The following is a 5,598-nucleotide window of genomic DNA, read 5'->3' as shown; positions in this document are numbered from 1 at the left end:
CGGGTCAGTTTAATCATTTGCAGAAAGTCTGCATTTATTATGCCAGAGATCTATCTCTTGAAAATCCAGAGAGACTTTTGATGCATATATTGAACACACCAGCGAATGAGGAAAAACCCTGGCCGTCAGTGGAAATGCCCGACAGAGTGCCAACTTGGCCCTGCGACCATGGGTCCCCATGGCCTGTGTGCTGGTCCCATGGGTTTCCGTGAGGTGATGTCCGAGTTCAGTCCGAGGTCGAGGGGGCAGTATTGAGGCCGTCCGTCAAAGCTGAAGCTGGGTCCAAGGCAGGGAGTCAGGCGAGGTCAGGACAGGGTTCAGGCAGGAACTGGCTACCAACAATGTTGTTCCCGCAACCTGGGACTGGGGCTGGCTGGCTTTTATCTGCCCCGAGGCATAGGGCGACCCCGATTCAAGGTGACTCGCCTCTCCTGGCCTTAAGGTGAGCACTCCTCCTGCAGGAACTTAGTTCCCTCCGCCTCTCTGCCCTGAGCCTCTGCAGCTCAGGAGAGGCTGGAGGGTTACCGGACCCAGAGGCAACCTCAGCTTCCCCTGACGGGGCTGAGAGTGGAACACCTGCAGGCAATGGGTCCTCCATCACCTCAGGGGCCAGAGCAGACTCAGCTAGTGCCTGCACCTGAGGATCCAGCACAGGTGAGGACCCTTCAGGCTCAAGCCCCAGCCCCGGCTCAGCTGGTTCTGGAGGCGGGGACTCCTGTGCAGGCTGGGATTCCTCAGGTTCAGCCTCTGAGTCCGAATCCCAGGCCATCACACCCTGGATGGCATGCAGCGTGCCTGGCACCGAAATTTTTAGGTGTCCAACCCCTTCATGGGAAATTTTGTGGGTGCTCGGGCACCCAGAGCCCCAGGCAGCTGGCACCTATGGCTGCTGCAACAGAGATCAAGCGAAGGACAGACACAGGTGGGTTCGAGAGCATGGGCGCCACTCCCCTGTGCCGCCCAGTCCTCACCAAGTGGGTGCCTTCTAGATTTGTGGGGCTAGACTCCTATCAGCCCAGCATGGCTGAGCTGGCTGGAGGGATGGGAGCTAGAATCCTAAACATCTGGTGGGCACCAGGTTGGCAAAGGGTAACTTAGTCTTTTACGTTCTTCTCCCCCAAACCACTGGCCCTGATGTAAAATGATCCTACAGGTAGAGTTGCCATATTTCTAGAAGTAAAATTTGGGACACAACAACTGTTGAGCTTTCTTTTTCCAGGCAATCGACCTCAAAATCCCGGGCGCTATTTTTGCCAGTGAAATCCCAGACGTGTGACAACCGTGCGTACAGGTATCCTGCAGATCGTTGTAGCGCCACCTGTTTAGCTCAGCGCCACCCCTTTTAAAAGAAGCATGGGTGAAATCAAATAATCTTGGGATCCCTCGTTCCAGTTTCTTTTTCCTTTCTTTCCTATAATTTTTATTAAGTTTTCTGTTTTACATTTTATAATATTCATTTAAACAACCTTAAAATACCAATTTCCCTTCTTCTCTTTCTATGGTTCATTTTGCATAACATAAATCCCTGCATGTTTTACATAAACTAAACCATTCCGTCTTCCATTATTACATCCATCAAAACTTATTTACACTGTTGAATTTATCTTAATGCTGCCAACGTTTTCAAGTGTACACGATTTCCCACATATATTCAATAAACATTTTCCAATCTTCTTTAAATGTACTTCGTGTTCTCTTATTCTGTTAGGTCCAAAATCTGCACATATTCCATCAATTTAAGTTGCCATTCTTCTTTGGTTGGGACCTTGCTCATTTTCCATTTTTGGGCTAACAAAACACGGGCCACAGCAGTAGCATACAAAAATAACCTTTTTTGACACCTGGGAATTTCCGTCTGAATTATCCCCAACCAAAAGGACTGGGGTTATTTTTGGAAAAGTACTTTTAGACATTTTTTCCAATTCATTATGAATTATTTCACAATACAGTGGAACCTTGGTTGTTGAACATAATCCGTTCTGGAAGACCGTTTGATTTCTGAAATGTTTGACAACTGAGGCACAATTGCTGGTCAGCAATTTCAATGGAGAAAATGAAAAACACACCCCAGAAGCCGTTCAACTTCTGAGGCGTATTCGAAAATGGAAGCATTCACTTCCGGGCTGTCGGTGTTCGAAAACTGAAACTTTTGACTTCTGAAGCATTCGGCAACCGAGGTTCCACTGTCTTTCTTCTTCGGCGATCCCTTGTAGCTGAGTAAGATTGTCTTCCATAAACACGGTCTTAACAGTGAGTCCGTAAGTGACTGTGGAGGCCAATTCTGGATCCACACGTCCTTCCACAGTGGGGACATAGGTTCCTGGGCAGGAGTTGATCACGGTGTGGATGTGCCAAGCGTGCCTTCCTCTTAGCATCTTTCTCCCTTGCGTCCTGAGTTCGAGTGTCTTCAAAGCACATGACACCTTTGGGAAAGGCTGTTCTCCAACTGGAGCACTTGCAGGCCAGTGTTTCCCAGTTATCAGTGTTTATACATTTTTAAAGATTTGCCTTGAGACAGTCTTTGAACCTCTTTTGTTGACCACCAGCATTACACTTTCCCTTTTGAAGTTGGGAATAGAGTAGTTGCTTTGGAAGACGATCATCAGGCATCCGCACAACATGACCAGTCCAACGAAGTTGATGTTGAAGAATCATTGCTTCAACACTGGTGATCTTTGCTTCTTCCAGTACACTGATATTAGTTCACCTGTCTTCCCAAGTGATGTGTAAAAATTTTTGGAGACACCTTTGATGGAATCTTTTGAGGAGTTGGAGATGGCGTTTATAAGTGGTTCATGTTTCACAAGCGTACAGTAAGGTTGGTAGTACAATAGTTTGTCAACAAGCATTTTGGTTTCCCTGCGAATGTCCCAGTCCTCAAACTCTCTGCACTCTGCAGAATCGCATAGAATCGTGAGCAGCAGACATGCATGCACCCATAATTTTTTATTGATGGAATCCCTTTTACAGGTCTACCATATACTGGGAGACCCTCAGTCTCCCAGTGGTGATGCATGGAAGTGAGAGCTGGACCATAAAGAAGGCTGATTGCTGAAGAATGGATGCTTTTGAATGATGGTGCTGGAGGAGACTCTTGAGAGTCCCATGGACTGCAAGAAGATCAAACCTCTCCATTCTTAAGGAAATCAGCCCTGAGTGCTCACTGGAAGGACAGATCCCGAAGCTGAGGCTCCAATACTTTGGCTACCTCATGAGAAGAGAAGACTCCCTGGAAAAGACCCTGATGCTGGGAAAGATGGAGGGCACAAGGAGAAGGGGATGATAGAGGACGAGATGGTTGAACAGTGTTCTCGAAGCTACCAGCATGAGTTTGACCAAACTGTGGGAGGCAGTGGAAGACAGGAGTGCCTGGCGTGCTCTGGTCCAGGGGGTCACAAAGAGACGGACACGACTAAACGACTAAACAACAACAACACCCTCAGTCTCATTGCACCTAGTTCCAGTTTCCACTATGTAGGGCAGTGTTTTCCCCACACGCTGGAACTGGCTGTGCATTGGAAGGGAGCGCATACCGGGCGCCACAGGGCCCCTCGCGGCTGCTCCTCTTGCAAAGCGCACATATGTGCTCTTGGCCTGCTCTTGCCTTTGAAATCTCCAGGGCCCGGGCCTTGAGGATCAAAGGCAGAGAAGGGGGAGCAGCTGGAAGAGGAAGCATCTGTTGCTAATGGGAGCCAGGCATGGAAACCGGATAGCGGGTGGCCATGGCGCGGAGACCAATGCCAGCCGGAGGAGAGGGGGTAGAGAGAGACAAAGCAGGGGTCTCTGCGTACAGACACACATCCCGACACACAGCGCACCAAAATTCTTTGTGGAACAGGCTGGCTGTCGGCATGTCCGCCAGTCGACCCTTCAAACATGTATAATAATAATTTTTTATTATTTATACCCCGCCCTTCCCAGTTTAAAAACCGGGCTCAGGCCGACTAACAGCAAATATGAAACATCTATTAAAATGCGACTTAAAAACAGCCTAAGATACAACATAAATGCAGCATCAATGTCAATAAAAATTCGGGGGTCATTTTGGAGGGGTGGGGAAACCCAGTCAGTAGACCTCAAACGATCACCAGGGCTAACTGGCCAAGCTGGTCCTACTAAGGCCAGCAAGAAGACCATGGAAGAATTTAAATGTGGGTCCCAGAAAGGCTTTCTTCATAGAAGAGGAAAGGGAAAAGAGAATAGAGGATCGGGCTAATTCAAATTAAAGGGCAGGTGGAATAGCTCTGTCTTACAGGCCCTGCGGAAGGAGATCAAGTCCCGCAGGGCCCTGGTCTCGTGGGACAGAGCATTCCACCAGGTCGGAGCCATCACTGAGAAGGCCCTGGCCCTGGTGGAGGATAATCTGACTTCCTTAGGGCCCGGGACCTTTAAGCTATTAAAAGTCTCGGGCCAAATGTCCTTGCCATTCCTTCCAGGATGTGCAGAGAGGTGCCCATTTCTTGACATCTGGTGGGAGGGCGTTCCACAGGGCGGGCGCCACCACCAAGAAGGCCCTCTGCGCGGTTCCCTGTAACCTCACTTCTCGCAGTGAGGGAACCGCCAGAAGGCCCTCGGAGCTGGACCTCCGTGTAGGTTTCCATCACTGCGCTAGGAAAAGCAAAGTTAACTTGGTTGCAAGCTCTGGATGGGCAACTGAAGCGCTGAGATAAGCAGGCAAAGCTTTTTCCTCTTAGATTTTCGGTTCCGTGTGCGACGGGGACACCCGTTTTCGGAGGCTCTGCCCGCAGGACAAAAGCAGAGGAACGGATGCCCTCATCCTTCTTAATGCTTCAGCTGTTGCTCCTCCAGGCAGGCCTCCTCTTCCCGCCCCCACCTAGCCTGTCACGATTTTGACGGCTTACTTTGCTTGAAACAACAGTCGCTGACAACCTGATCCCATCCCTGTCAAACTGGCGGCCTCCTGCCTCTGCCTGTGGCTCCTGACACCTGTTTTGGGCTGTCATGCTCCCCCGTGGGTGATGTCTGGATTATTAAAGTCCTCCTGAAGCCCTCAGAGGGCTGGGAGGGAGCCGGTGGTCTACTCTACTGAGCAAAAGGTCCAGACTTGCCAAATGCAGCCGCCACCCTGGATAGGACCAGTCTGGATAGTTGGCCTTGGTGAAGACTTGATGTTTTTATCCCCAAAAAAGTTTTTGATTGAGTTCCACTGAAATGAGGCTGCATTTTAATGTTTTAATGTTGTATTTTAATGTTGTTTTTTAAGCAGTATTCTAATCAATTGTTTTTATATTTGGTGTTAGCTGCCCCGAGGCCAGTCTTGGCTGGGGAGTGCGGGGTATAAATAATAATAATAATAATAATAATAATAATTATTATTATTATTATTATTATTATTATTATTATTATTAATTTATTTATTAAGCCTCATCTCCCTCCATCCCGATTCTGAAATCTGAGCTCTTAGGTTTTTCTTTTTTCTGTTCTGACAACCTGCCCAAATTTGCTTCCCTTTTTCCCTCGCGGCGAACACAGAACCCTTGCCCACAGGACAGTTCAGTCAGTAGATCACGAGACTCTCAGCCTCATGGTCCTGGGTTCAAGTCCGAAGTTGGGTGAAATTTTTCTGCATTGCTGGGG

Source organism: Podarcis pityusensis, assembly GCF_964106645.2.
Source record: "Podarcis pityusensis genome assembly, chromosome: 12".
NCBI lineage: Eukaryota > Metazoa > Chordata > Lepidosauria > Squamata > Lacertidae > Podarcis > Podarcis pityusensis.
The sequence above is the reverse complement of the archived record's forward strand: the minus strand, read 5'-3'. Positions refer to the sequence as shown.